Source organism: Acinonyx jubatus, chromosome B1, assembly GCF_027475565.1.
Source record: "Acinonyx jubatus isolate Ajub_Pintada_27869175 chromosome B1, VMU_Ajub_asm_v1.0, whole genome shotgun sequence".
Taxonomy (NCBI): domain Eukaryota; kingdom Metazoa; phylum Chordata; class Mammalia; order Carnivora; family Felidae; genus Acinonyx; species Acinonyx jubatus.
The window spans coordinates 76,279,930-76,295,663 of record NC_069382.1 but is presented as its reverse complement, the minus strand read 5'-3'; the positions used below and the strand labels follow the sequence as shown (position 1 = coordinate 76,295,663).

The following is a 15,734-nucleotide window of genomic DNA, read 5'->3' as shown; positions in this document are numbered from 1 at the left end:
AAACAAACAAATTTTCTTTCCTTTTTAAAAAATGTTTTTAATGTTTATTTATTTTTGAGAGAGAGAGAGAGGGAGTGTGTGTGTGTGTGTGTGTGTGTGTGTGTGTGTGTATGTGTGTGTGTGAGTGGGGGAGGGACAGAGAGAGACAGAATCCAAAACATGCTCCAGGGTCTGAGCTGTCAGCACAGATCCCGATGCAGGGCTCGAACTCACAAACTTCAAGATCGTGACCTGAGCCCAAGTCAGATGCTTAATTGACTGAGCCACCTGGGTGCCCCTAAACAAATTTAAATTTTTAATTTATTTTCAGGAAGTGATCATCACTTCTGATTCCCAGGCAACAGTGAATGGTGCTAAAGATAAAGAAGGTGTCAGGGGAGAGGGACTTAACATTCTAGCATTGCATCTATTCTAATGTACTTGATAACAATTAAGAATGCTGTTCTGTCTGCACTGAGCAGTCTGAGCCACTCTAACATCTGAGGAAGATACCGGTAGTCACATAGAATAACAATCCAATGTACAGAGCGTGGTCCAATAATGAGCTTAATAGGATTCACAAGTTAAAACATCAAAAACAAAATACTAGAACAGGTGGCTTGTAGATGAACAAATAGGAAAAAGCAGAAATCTTAAGTTGGAGAGAATACTGGGAGGGAATCAGGTGACTAGGTTGAGTTCCAGATGCACAATCTGCATTGAGGACCCAGGAACTTGCGCTCCCTCTGAACTCTTAACTGGGGATAACAGTATTGTGCCTGCTCACAACATCCCGGCATTCCTCCACAAATGCAACAGAGGTTTGTGTTCAACTTGCAAGGAAGGCTCCCACTGGGATGAAATGAAACATAGTGGCCAAGAGCCAAAGCACTAGAGCTCCACCAAAGTCTCCTTGCAGGACGTCTGGCAAGTTACTCAGTTCCTTTGTGCCTTACCTGCCTCCTCTGTAAAACCAGAACCATAGGATGTGCCCCAGAGAACAGTTTTGAGGATGGAACAGTTGATTCTTACAAACGGGCAGAGTAGTCCCTGGCAAACAGTGAGTATGGGTGTTACCTGTCTCATCACCCCTGACCCCTCCACAAGGTATGGGGAGAACACAGATTTGGCCCTTGCCCTTGGAGAGTGTGCTGTGGCCTTGCTGTTTGCACAGGCAACTTTGTATCCTTACTTTAAAGATCAAGCAACATCCTAAATGGAAAAAAGCTTTAGAAGTTCTTTATAAACACAAGGCATTATTATCATTATTTGAATTCACCACACCCCCAAGGAAGAAAAAGGACTTTAATGATGTGCATTAAACTAAATAATGCAGAATTTAATTAGTTTAAACTGTGGGATTCTGTAGGAAAGTCTTTTTAGGTGGGCTGTAGCATTGCTTTGAGGAAATAATGAGTCCATTTTAGGGTATTAAATGAGTTCCTAATGCCTTAAAGAATAAATGCACCCCCTGAAGAGCCCTCCTTCAGACTGGCTTGGCACGAGGGCAGAGAGCTAGCTCCTTGTTACCCAGACAGCTCTTCGTCCTTCCAATAAACCATCTCCTCTATACAGGAATAGCCAGGCAATTGCAGAACTCTTCTTATTTATTTTTAGTTTTCCATGCTACTTTTCATTAGGTTTAATCCTTTTTTATTTAAAGTCTTTGAGTGTTTTCTAGTGTAATTTTTTTTAATAAAGTTTAAGTTATCTAGACTGGCACCAGAAATTATTTTTTGAAAATGTAAATTGATTCAAACATTGGTTCAGTGTATGTCAATTATTAGGCTGACAGCTGAACTCTTGGATCTCTCGACAATTTAAATATTAATGTAGACTTTCAATAGCATCTTATGTGTTATGTCCAATACAATCAAAAAGGAAATGGATGCACTCCAAATAGCTAGCATTTGATAATGTGCACTCTCTGAAACGCCCGACAGAGATAATCCCAGGGGAAGGGGACATTGCAACATTTCCCATAACATTTTGTCAGCCACGTGGCTTCTTACCTATTCCTAGAAAATGGTGAGTCTAGGGGCACCTGGGTGGCTCAGTCGGTTAAGCGGCTGACTTCAGCTCAGGTCATGATCTCGCGGTCCGGTAGGTGAGTTCAAGCCCCGCGTCGGGCTCTGTGCTGACAGCTCAGAGCCTGGAGCCTGTTTCAGAGTCTGTGTCTCCCTCTCTCTCTCTGACCCTCCCCCGTTCATGCTCTGTCTCTCTCTGTCTCAAAAGTAAATAAACGTGAAAAAAAAATTTCTTAAAAAAAGAAAACGGTGAGTCTAATTTTATGAAAGTTCCTACACTTAGCTGCATCTAAATGTGGATGGTTTTTGGAATCATGGGAGGAGCTGGTATTAACCAGGCTTTTTATTTGAACTAAAATCCCTAGCACTTCAGTAATCATCCACTTTCAGAAAACAATGGGCTCCAAGCTTCGTCCTATTATCATGAATGGGAATCTTTGGAAGGGAGTTGTTAAGTCAACGGTAGGCCTTGGACAGATTTCAAATGCCCAGGTACTCTTAAAAACTGAATGTATTAGAAAATACAAATATAGACGAATTGTCCATGTTTAAAATCGTAAGTATTAGGTAGCATTCATCAAATATTATATTCTACTTTCTTTAGTGAGAGATAAGTAGTAATGGGATAAACTACAAGAATTTTCAGATATGATTAAATTGACAAAATGATGGTTTCAGAGATAGTTTCTACTCAGAGTACAAATGCCAGTAATTACCTGGTAACATCAAGTTTGTCATAGCTTATCTTTGTACAAAATGGTGGATCAAGAAAGTTTTTCCAAGGGAAATTTTTTTCAAGTGTTTTTTAATGTTTATTTATTCTTTGAGAGAGAGAGCATGAGCAGGGGAGGGGCAGAGAGAGGGAGACACAGCATCCGAAGCAGGCGTCAGGCTCTGAGCTATTAGTACAGAGCCCGATGCAGGGCTTGAACTCACTAACTGCAAGATCATGACCTGAGCTAAAGTCAGATGCTTAACTGACTGAGCCACCCAGGCGCCCCCCAAGGAAAATTTTTAATAATGAATTTGCAACAAGTTTTGGAGTTCTACCTGGGATTGAACCCTGTTTCTAATACTTATTAGTGTGTAATCATGGGCAAATGATTCAAACAAGTCACTGTGTTTTCTCTGGAGATACAATATAATAATGCCAACCTTTTAGATTTGAGAGGAGAAAATATGATAATGTAATTTATGAAACATAACTGGTTCATAGTATGTATGTATACATGCATTTTTATACATACTTCCCCCATTACATATACAGAAATTGAGACCTTGACTCATGAATTTACTTCTCTAAGAACACATAGCTCTTCAATAGCAAAATAAGCTTCGAATCTAAGACAAATCTTTTAAATTTCCTCATAGTTAATGTGATCCTAACAAAAACCAGTAAGTCACTACAATGCTCTAATTCTCATTTCTGAAAACTCTCAGGTTGCTTTAATTGATTATTTCAAAATCTTACTAAATACAATCATGAACCCACCTCCCCTCAAATATGTGAGTTCGCATTCAAGCGAAATAAACCGCAAATCAGCGTGATAGAAAACTGAGGAAACCTTCAAGATGCTAAAATTGGAAGAAAAGCAATTAACTTGGAAAGCAGGTTAAACCTAAGTACAGCAGACAACTGCTGGTCTTTATTTAGTATTGGTGAGTGAAAAAGAAAGGTCCGTTCCATTCACAATGTAAACCAAACCCTGCACTAGACAGCAACATATTAGCATACCCAAAACTTGGATTTGCCACTCCAGATTTTACTTTGCTCTCACCCATATTTTGCTTTAGCTTATGTGTTTTGATAGGCAGTAATAATGATAATTAATAAGGCCTCTTCCTGAAATTCTCCCAAGTTTTGTTTGAGACTAGAAGTCTGTGCTAAACACCCATTCCCTTCAGAATCAGGAGCAATGCAAATGTAGTGCCACTAACACTTGAACATGCATGTGAGGGATATGAGCAATCGTAAGATTAAATCTTTGATTTCAACATGTTTGCAATATAGTTTGGGAAACTATTATTTAGAATTAGGTTACTTTATAAGTGACGAAAATTCAAAATATAGCCACCTAAACAAGTATATTTGTTCCTAACACTGCTGTATAAAACTATCACAAGTTTAGTGATTTTAAACAACAAAAATGTATTCTTTCACAGCTTGGGGGGGGGGGGGGCAAATGGGCAAATGTCCAAAATCAAGGTATTAGTAGGGCCATGCTCCCTCTAGAGGCTCTAATGGAGATTCTTCCCTTACCTTTTCCATCTTCTAGTGGCTTCCCACAGGCCCTACAGCTGGATCACTCTAATATCTGGTTCTTGTCTTCATATCTTCTCCTCCTCTGTGTGTCAGAGGCTTCTCTGCTGCCTGTGTGTCTCCCTTCACTGTGTCTGCTGTAAGAACACTTGTAATTGAATATGGGGCCCACCTGGATAATTCAGGATGCTCTCATCTTGAGAGCCTTAACTTAGTCACATTTGTAAAGACTTTCTCCAAATAAGGTTACAATCCCAGGTTCTAGGGATTAGGACATGGACGTATCTTTTGGGAGGACATAATTCAACCCACTGCAAGAAAGGAGAAGCTTATTTCTCTCTTATAATATCTCGGCAAAGTGCCAAAGGCTGACAGGATTCTCCTCAGTGTATCAGCAACCTGGACTCCTGCTATCTGGTTTTCCTGCTAAAACGGGCTTCCTTTCTGAAGACCAGCTTACAAGCCAAGATGGCTGATTCAGTCATTGCATCTGATTTTAAGCCAGTAGAAGGAAAAATAGGGCTCATGAGAGAGTTCCAAATGAATGGCAGGGCTGTTGACCCTGGTGTCTCAGAGTCCTCATTAGAGAAGAAATAAAAACTCCATATTTTAGTACTTTGTAAGTTAAACTAGCTTTTCTATCACTAAAACTCCATATTTTAGTACTTTGTAAGTTAAACTAGCTTTTCTATCACTTCCAGCAAATCAGGCCGTAAAAATACATACACATTTTTTAAAATTATTTTTTAATGTTTATTCATTTTTGAGAGAGAGAGAGAAAGAGAGAGAGCAGGAGAGGAGGAGGGGCAGACAGAGAGGGAGATACAGAATCTGAAGCAGGCTTCAGGCTCTGAGCTGTCAGCACAGAGCCCAATGTGGGATTCAAACCCATGAACTGTGAGATCATGACCTGAGCCGAAGTCAGATGCTTAACCCACCCTGAGCCACCCAGGCGCCCCCATGCAGGTATTAAAGACTATTAAGCCATGCAAAGCAGCATATCATAGGGACTGTGATAGAGTCCAGAAGAGGGGAGAACTCTGTGGCTCAAATGATCCAGAAACAGCTTGTTCCTGATCATTATCAGGATTAGTGAGATTTGACAAGGTGGGAAAAATGAACTTCCAGATGATGTCAAAACTTAATTGATCTTTCTGGACCATAAAATCCAACAACTTGGATTTCAGTACTTACTTGTTGCCTGAAATCACTTAGATTGTATGTTGGGAACAAAAAAAATATATCATTCTGAAAGCAATCGGTGTTATATTACTCACCTCTTAGGTTCTGGAGTGCTGTCAGAGCAGCACCAGAAGCAGAACCAGAAGAAACCTAAGATTTACCTAAGATTGCAAGGCACTATCTGAGGAACAACAACCAAAGGGGGTGGGGGGAACAAACAGATATGGGAGATAGGAAGAGAGGTAGAGAGCCTGAGTTTTGAGGAGAACAGAAGAGTTTGAAGAAGCTGCTGCTATTTTAAAAACTGCTCCCCACACCCTGCTTGCCCCATATTTGCTACCAATACAAGAGAACTTAGGACAAGCTTATCCTATTACTGAAGGCTTTTGGAGCAGCGTTATAGACAAGACTTAACACAGGGACAAGAAAGTACTGGGGAAAATACTTGCACCTGGAAGATAAAAACAACAACAGCAAAACTTAACAAACTACATAATACAAATCTCAATTACGATCACTTAAGATGAAGGTGGATAACTACTTTTACTCGTGTAGAGATGATTGAGAAGCTAGGCACTGGGCTAACCACAACATTTACTCCCTCAAAATCACAGAAAAATGGATAAGATGCATTCAGAACACACAAATATGGCATAAGATATTGGTTGTTTTCATGTTGATTTCAATAGCATTCTACCTTTATTGCCTTTTAAAATTATCATGCACAATATGCAAATAAACACCCACCATGAGTATTTTTTCCATAAATTACTTCTCCCTGTGCTGAAAGGAGTCCAGGGGATTACCAACCGGTGGTGCAGGTACGTGGTATTTACTTGCTACACAGTGCCATCTGGTGGCAAATGTGGCAAATTTCAGACACAGGGTCCCTGAGCTCTAGACAGACTCACAGGGGTTAGGGGCCTTGATGTGTCAGCCCAATGGAAAATAAGTAAATACACTGGAACATTTGTCAAAGTTGAAGATCAAGTTATTTGTTAATTATTCTCGTTAGTACTCCTAATATGTAGCTAATGTATTTCCAATAAAAATGAACTCTTTTATGAACAAATTGATTCATAATAGCAACAATTCTCAATCTTCATTAACACTGTAGTTTTTAAAGTCCTATTCTTATTTAGGAATACACAAGATGGCTATGGATATTATGCCTTTCTCACAAATGGAAAATGAAGCTCTGGTAGGCTAAAGAAATCGCTCAAACTCGCAAAGCTAAAAATAATGGTGCTGCTAAAGCCCAAATAAAGACTCTCTGTTACTAATCTGTGTGTCTTTACAGTGATCCTGTTAGCCTAGGCTTAAAATGAAATGATGCAGTTTCAGTTGAAACTAGATTGAAGCTTTCGCTTCCGTGCAAAGTGGGTCTTTTGAATTAGATGGCACTTCATAAAGTAACAGTTCCAAGCCTCCCCTTATGGGATCTGGAGGAAGACTCTGGGAATGTTGGTGAAAATGGCTGTACATTCCTAAAGATCAGTAGGTGATTTTTTTTCTTGTTTTCTCCCCAGCCCTTGTACTCACATATATGAAACACCACCTGTCTTTGTGTTTTGCTCTGCCTCCCTATCTTGGGATTTACTCTTTATAACTGCTTTTTATCAGAAGCAACACCTACTTTCCAGTAGACCTTCAGGTGGCCCCTCACTCCCTCCTGGTAGATGTATTTCTTTCAGAGTTAATCAAAGAATGATATTTAAGGTGGCATCTCTTATTAGGCATCTAGATGACTTATGCCATTCGTATCAATGAGACCTTTTCAACCCTAATATCTATTCCAGAGATTTATGGAGTACAGCCTTGAAATTTAATTATGGTGATGTTTCAGAGGCTGATGGACAGCTTTAAGCATCTTGCCTTAACATCGTTAGACAGTCCCAAGTTTCAGTGCTATAAAAGATTGAAGATCAGGCTACTGCATGTCTTACCTTCATTATGATCTATAGGTATAAGGCTACATTTCTCAGACTCTGTCAGAAGGTTTTTTATCTTGTGAGAAACTATTGAAATTTAAGGCCATTTTTTCAAAAGCCTATTTAAACCTATGGGTATGGTCCTGATGCCGTCAGTATTTTGGTCATTCCTTTATGGCTGCTTATATTTTTAGACTTGAGCAAAGAGTCCTAAAACCATTCCAGGATCAAAAGTTATTAATGTATTCACTTAAAATAACCTTCTGAGAAAAATGCTACCTATGCATTATGATGTTTCATTTTATTGGTTCATCAAAGTCATTTTGAAAATATATTTGAAAATGTATCCCAAAACGGAGAACATTTTCTTTCCCAAAGCTACCACACCAGTGAAAACCCAAATTTCCCTTTTCCTTTATGCCATGTATCATCAGCCGCAATAAAGATTTTGGAATTAGAACTTAGGTAGCACTTTTGGGATGATGTATTAGCCCTTCTTCAGCTATGTTTGCTCTAGAGAGGTGATTAATATAAATGTCAGTTTATTTGTAAACTAGGAATATGTAACACAGAAAAAAAGACACAGGAAAGAACTGATACTGCCATTTCCAGAGCCTCGTTTTAGACCCTAAATGAACTTTAGTTGGGGAATGGCCATCGCTGATAAACGCTAGAAGTGATATTGCCTAAAGTGACAGAAAATACAGTGGCACCCATCTCTTTTTAAGGTTAAGAAGTGGCTTAGTCTGTCTCAAGAGCTCAGTATATAAACACAGTTTATAAGGAACTTTAAACTGATCACTAAAACCTGTGTATATTCAACTGTTAAATCAAAAGGAAGCCTGTGGTGTTGATCAAGCCCAATAATCATTCTTTAATATCACCAGGGAGATAGCAGCATGATGAAAAGTATAAGGATGGTATAAATCAACTGAAGAAATTCTGAGCCAAAGACCTTCATTTTTAAAAGGCAGAGATTAAAATCACCAAGCTAATAAGATCTGCTCAGGGACCTAGAAATGTCAGCCAAAAATATGGAAAATGTATCCCCCAAGAGTAAGCTTTACTAGGTTGGTTTATAAATAATAGTTATCTGCTGAAAACAGACCATTAAGCTTGCTGTTTAGCTAAAGGTAGTATTTAGTTAGAATTCTATATATGGGATGTCTTATTCATATATTAATGTTCCTGTCTAATGGATAGGAAAAGAAATAACTATTAAAAGGAGATTATGCATTAGTTTCCTAGCTCTTTCCTGACATCTGACATTCCCTTTATGCTGCAAATACTACTGCTTTGTAAACATCTCCCCTAACCCAAGATCTTCACAAGGTACTCTTGGTAACCCCTCATATTATTTTGACCACCTAAGGTAGTGAGTGGTATGATCTATTAATTTGGCAGTCAGCTCCAATAGATTGGGGGTTAAAGAACAAAATAGTGTCCTAGTAATGTTGCCTCCAAGGCCTATCCCTGTTCCAGACAAACAGCAAGTGCTCAGTGCAAAACTGTTGATCTTTATTAATTCTCTCACTATGTCTCAACATAAACATATCTCCAACCCAGCTGATCGACTTCTGATCGCCGGATAATGAAAATCCCTTCCTCTGTCGTTTGGTTTATACTATATCTCCTTCTAGGAGGTTCTAGTTCTTTACTTTCTAACTCTTTCCATTTTTTTAGACAATTTTTAACTCTTATTCGTTTTTTGAAAGACAGAGAGAGAGGGAGCGCAAGTGGGGGAGAGGCAAAGGGAGAAGGAGACACAGAATTCGAAGCAGGCTCCAGGCTCACAGAGCCTGATGCGGGGCTCACACTCACAAGCCATGAGATCATGACCTGAGCTGAACTCAGATGCTTAACTGACTAAGCCACCCAGGTGCCCCATAACTCTTTCCATTTTTATAAGTTACAGTCTACGAGACATCCCAGAGAAAACAAACTTTTCTCTCCTTTCTCTTCCTACAACATTGACTATTTTCCCCAATTCTCCTAGCTCATGTTAGTACATGCTATCTTGTGTCACTGCTATGTTTCTAGTTAACAATCAGAATTCCAAAACAAGACTGAGTCTCTTCAAGGACAGGAGTCATGTCTTGGATTTTGTCACACATCAGTTACCTAGGGTGCTACATTAGCACATGCAGGTGCCCAGTAAATCTGAGTTTAAAGAACGCTGGTTCAATGCTCATCTAATGATAACATAGCATAATAAAAATGAAGCCCGGTGCCTGGCAGGCAACACAATTGCAACTCTGAACGTTACCTTGATAAATTACATGAAATTTCAGGCTGAAAACAGGTAATGCAAAATGATTTGATAAAATTAATTTTTAAAGAAAATTTGAATCATTACAGTGAAAATGTTGTGCAAAATCCTACTCATCATTCAGTACATAAAAAAAAAAAAAAACGCCACTTTTTCAAGAATGATTCCCTTATTCATTTCCCTCCCTCCCCAGCCAAATCAGAAGCAATGGTTTCCTAAGATAAATACTCCAAACCTAGCATTTATTTCTCAACTATTTGGTTTTTCTCAGCTATGCTTGAAGTATCATCTCCATTTGGAATGTACTTAATTGAACATAATGTGTTTTGTCCTCTTCTAAGCCATAAGGTATTTGAGGGAAGGAGATCAAGTTTAATTTATTTTTGAAATAGCCCCAACACGTAGAGCATGGCTTACCTGTAGAAGGGCCTCAGTGTGTGCCTGCATGCCTACATGAATGAATAAGGGTCTACATCATTACAATAGGGGCATTCAAGTTAAAATTCTGTACTGGAGACCAGCAATGGTTCTCAATTCCTAGAAGCACACTTTTTAATTTTAATGTTTATGAAATCACAATACCTCTTACATTGGATGTGCACATTTAGTGTTGTTATTGTGGAGTGTGTGTGTGTGTGTGTGTGTGTGAGAGAGAGAGAGAGAGAGAGAGAGGGAGGGAGAGGAGGGAGAGAGAGAGAGAGAGAAAAGCAGTTATTAATTGGTGGCACATCTTAGAATAAATAGCATCTTTGAATTGAGAAACTAGAATACAGGTCAAAACTTCTGACTTAAAGATTAGCTATTGGGTTTACACATGTCTACAAGAAAGAGTACATGGTTAAATGTGAGGAAAAGAATCTCCATCTTCCCAAAGAGGTGCAGAGTTCTTTGTTTGATGCATTGCATCCCTAGAATGAGATGAGTAAGTATTTGCTATGACTAGAATACATACTCATCTCTAAAAAACTGCAGGAGTTGTTTAAAAGAGAGCTAGCCAACTGCCCACTGTACTTCCTGCATCCCTTTGTTCTCAGATCTTAATCCGTTATCTCCCATGCCCCCATTATCACTGTGATTCATGGCCATCTTTAAATATAGATGGATTGCTTAGTTCTATCTTCATTCTTGTTTTGCCTGAACCTTCTCATTCATGATAAAGACTAGTTGATTTGGATGTGTAAAATCTTGGGTTCATAGCCAAACAACAGTTGGCCAGTTTGCAAATTAAATCCTCGGTTATAAAGAGTTCCAGGAAAGAACAGAAAATGTGGATCACATAGTGTACCTAGAATTCTACTTCTAGAAACACATTCCCTGGCACCAGACATGCTGATGGTAGGATGTGAGCATAACCTTAATCACAAAGGACAACAGGCTAAGCTTCCCACACTGTGTCCAAGAAATAATCAAGATGACAGAACCCTTTCTGATCCCCTGCTACCTACTTCGGGATTATCCATAAGGTTTATAAAAGTAAATAGAGGAGAAGAATCACACCCTGATTAACTTTGGACAATGGTCAGGGCAGCCTCTTAAGTATACATATATATTCAGGAAGTGTCTGATAAAACAAGAAGTCATTGTTCTTAGGCATATGTATGGGAAATGCTGTTGTTTTTCCTTTTTCATAGCATAGAAGTCTAATCACTACCTGTATGTGTGCATGTGTCTGGGTAGGGATGAGTAAGCAAATGATAAAGAACATGTATTGAATCAAATCATATTTTGAAGTGTGATCATTGCTATAAAAGACTGCAGTTGTCCTTGTGAGTCTAAAGAGTTAATTTTTTTCTAGCATGATTTCATTTTACATCCCAAAGAATCAGATTACTCCCAGAAAAATGCCACTTAAGTGGGAAAAATAAAAGGAGGCAAGAAAGGGATAGACAAAAAAGCAGGCTTGAATGCATAATGAATGCTTTGCAACTCATTGATAGACAACCCTTAAAACAAAGCATTGTTGTGTAAAATGTTCTAGAGAAAAGAATTCAAGAGTTTATCAAATGAGTTATTGGAGAAGAATTTTTTTTAAATCTGCCAGAAATGTACCAGGCCATTATTGCATCTTATAAATTATTTATTATTCTTAGATATGTCATAAAGCCCAACACAAATAAAGAAAAAATGCTGACAAGACAGAAACATCATTGTGAATATAGAGATAGCTTTCTGAAGCCTTGCAAAAACTCTCTAAGGATCTCTGCACCCTGCCCCCCACATTGTCACCACTTTTGTGTCTTGCTTCTTTGTATTTGAGGGTGTCAGCACTTTGCTCCTCCAACAAGACCACCCATTCTTGTTTCTCTTTGCATGACTAAGCTAATAGACCACAAACCATTTGTGTCTGGGTGTGTGTGTGTGTGTGTGTGTGTGTAAGAGAGAGAAAGAAAGAGAAAGAGAATTAGCCATGAAAAATTAAGTAAAATATGATTGTGAAGAGAAATCCAATTGTAAAAACATCTATTAATATGACTGCCTAGTTTATATGCAACTCTGCAAGATTTCGCCATTTCTCACGACTGCCTTAGCTCTTCCAGAGTCTTATTTAATAGAGCAGAGAAGTCTCCCTAGTCTTTCATTCTTATGAAGCAGGCTAATGAAATATCATAGAAATGGTTTCATTTTAACACTGGGAAGACATTAAGTATCTGACTGTAAAATACTTTTCTCCTTATTCACTTTTAAGGGTCTTATGGAAATAAGTATGGTTTTAAGTAAAAGCAGTAATTTCAAAGTTGCTTAGTCACGTGAGGACACACTATCTTCCATATTTTGCTTTATTCTTTGCCCATTACTCCTTTCCAGTTCTGGAAGCACATTTTTCTTCTTCATGGCCTTTCTGGTGAATGGCTAAAACTAGATCCCAAATCCCCTTAGGACAGACATTCTGTCTTGGGTACCTTAGTATCCTCTGCAGCATTTCACCAAATGTTTTGCAGACCACAGGTGTTCCATAAATATTTGTCGATTTTAGTGAGTATGTGTGCGGAGTGGGTGGCAGAGAATCTTTCACCTCCTCCCAGTACGCACCTAGAAAACTCTAGGGCACCGAGTATCATATCACTTTATCTGATCTTCTCCAGGGTAGGGGTCCCAGAGGTCACAGCTCTGATCTTTTTTGTATCTAGGAAATCATACTAAATAATACAGCTATTTGCGATTTAACTCCTGTTTGTGAGCACAACAACCCTAAGAAGACAGCTTGCCTACTGTTAACTGTTAGCCACATGGCTCAACATTTTCCTGACTTCCATTTTCTTAATCTTGTATCTAAATAAATATACTCTTAATCCATTTTTTTTTCAGAAACATTACTATATATTTTGTTAAAGGTTGCTCTGGAAATATTCAGATGAAATAAAGTCAAGTATGGATGGTCTAACACTTAGAAGTAAGCAGAAAATTTGAGGCATTATAGAAAGAACCATAGTATGACCTGGGGTATAGTAAGAGATGTCTGTGAAGGCTGAAGTTGCCCGCGAAAGATGCGGCAAATGGAGAATTATTTCAATTTTATACTGTTCTTTTTGCCACATTCAGGGCCTTGGAAAAACCAGAACTCGGGTCACTGATTGGGCATAAAGGTCTCTATGACTCTCACATAAATATGGAGTGTATGGCAGTGAAAGGAACAATTGGCGGGTGGTGAGGAAGCCTTACTACTAACAGCTGAGAAATCCGGGGCATTTCTCCTCTTCACTGCAGCTTCTTCGATTGTAAAGTGAAGGCATTAGACTGGATTATTTCATATTTTTTAATGTTTATTTTTGAGAGAGAGAGAGAGAGAGAGAGCTTAAAGGGAAGGTCCAGAGAGAGAGAGAGAGAGAGAGAGAGACACACACACAGAATCTGAAGCAGGCTCTGAGCTGTCAGCACAGAGCCTGATGTGGGGCTCAAACTCATGGACTGCAAGATCATGACCTGAGCCGAAGTTGGACACTTAACAGACTGAGCCACGCAGGCGCCCCTGGATTATTTCATTTTTAGTTTTTTGTTTACATTTATTTATTTTTTTGAGAGACAGAGACACAGCATGAGTGGAGGAAGGGCAGAGAGAGAGAGGGAGCCATAAATCTGAAGCAGGCTCCAGGCTCCGAGCTGTCAGCACAGAGCCCAAGCCTGACACGGGGGCTCTAACCCACAAACCATGAGATTATGACCTGAACCGAAGTTGGAAGCTGAACCTTCTGAGCCATCCAGGCGCTCCTGGATTATTTCATTTTTCAATCATTGTATTGTATTCTATGGAATCCATCTTTGATGTTTTCTTTCTGCAGTGCCCTATAATCTATCACTCCACGAGGACTCCTGAGAATGTATCTGTGTCTGTTTTCACCCTTCTTTTGGTTCAGACCCTCATCAATGTTTTCCCTATTTTTGTCTTTACTGCCTAATTTACCCTGTACATTTAGTCTTTGCTAACCATGACTTAAACTGCATCATTTCCAGCTCCAGTATCTTCCAAGATGTCCCACGATTAGAGAACATGATTCACTTACCTTAGCCCAGAGTGACATCTGTTTTTTGTTCATTCTTTACTGAGAAGTTAGCTATTAGCTGACTTCTTATCCCTTATGTCAAGTTAATAGGTGTGAACACTACTTATTTCTTGATTTCAAACATAACCCTTGCTGGTGTGATTTAGGTCCAATTTCTTTCCTACATCACTCTACTGCACAGCGATCTCTTTCTCCCCTAAATCTCTATGGTGCTGTCTCTTCCAATCGTATCTTCCTTACCATTTATTGCTTCACTTGTCTGGATCTGCCAGTTATTATTTATGTGGCTCTCGGCAAATTACAATTGCTGAAGTCTTCAGTTGCTCTATCTGGTAAATGTGAATGGCAGATGCATATACCCACAGATGGTCTTGAATCCCCTCAGATAATACATACAAAGTACTTTGTACTGTGCTCAGTTCCTAAGAATGACTAATACTGTTACCTAGAAAATATGTATCATGTCCTTTTTCATTATAAGGAGTTTACTCTTAATTACAACAGAGCACAAGACAAGGAAAAATAAAAGTGACCTAGAGGTCTGGGTAGAATGCCGTGTGTACACAAACATATGACTGCTCTTCTTATGACAATAAAAATGACCAAGAGTATGTCAAAATGGGGAGTGTGAGGAATCTGTGACAGAAAAAGACCTGAGGAAGATATCGTCTTCTTTATGGAATTTTCAAAGATTTTCCTGAGAGAAATAATGGCAATAAAACCATACAGAGAAGAGACCCTCAGAGACATATTCACTTCTCTATGCAATAGGGGTGGGCTTTTGAAATCCAAGTAGAAGAGCTCAGGGACTCCATAAACACCATCTATTTGGGTGGATTGAAAGTGACGGTGAACTACAGGCCAGAAGAGGCTTTCCTTGGGCAGTTGTGGATTGAGGACACTTGAGAGAAACTAAGAGGGTATACAGAGGGTCATGGGCATTTACACACAGCAGAGGCTTCCTTCAAGCTGCCTGTCTGTTCTTGAAAAGGCAGTGGGTGAGCCATGAGTATCCTCTCCCAGGCAACACTGGTACCATTAACCATTACCCAAAGACAGTACCAAGACCATGTTTCTCTTTTGGAGATTGCCTATTAGTTACACAAAGAAACAGAAAGCAAACGGCCATTGAGCCAAGCTTTAAACTCAGTACTGTTTGACTCCAAAACACTAAAATAAAATATTTAAAGACTAGGAAAGTCATAATATGATTGCCTGAAGATGGGCATCGAATCCATTTTTAAATGTTTGAATGTCATAAATACGGTTGCAAAAGTGGCAATTTTATTTTTGAAAAATAAAATATGTGATATTGTGAGAACTTTTAAAACTGGAACTGTAAATTAAATTATATGAAAATAAACCAGGATTTGGGTGAGAAGGTAAAGTATGGCAATGTTTCCATCCTGCATCACAGGAAGCCAGTGAATAGCATTTTGTTCTTGATATTGACAAAACACTTGGAAATTAAATACTCTTCTAAATAAAATATACTAAAACTGAATTTATCAAATATATAGGGAGTATAATGACAACACTGCATATTAAAACCCATGGACCCCAGCCAAAGATGAAATTAAAAGCAAA

At 38.8% G+C, this 15,734-nt stretch overlaps 1 protein-coding gene across 3 annotated transcripts in view; it reads right to left on the bottom strand.

The window, feature by feature from the left end:
• Positions 1-15,734, bottom strand: part of IQCM (IQ motif containing M) — a 648,904-nt gene that overhangs the window by 111,640 nt on the left and 521,530 nt on the right. The window lies entirely within an intron of this gene.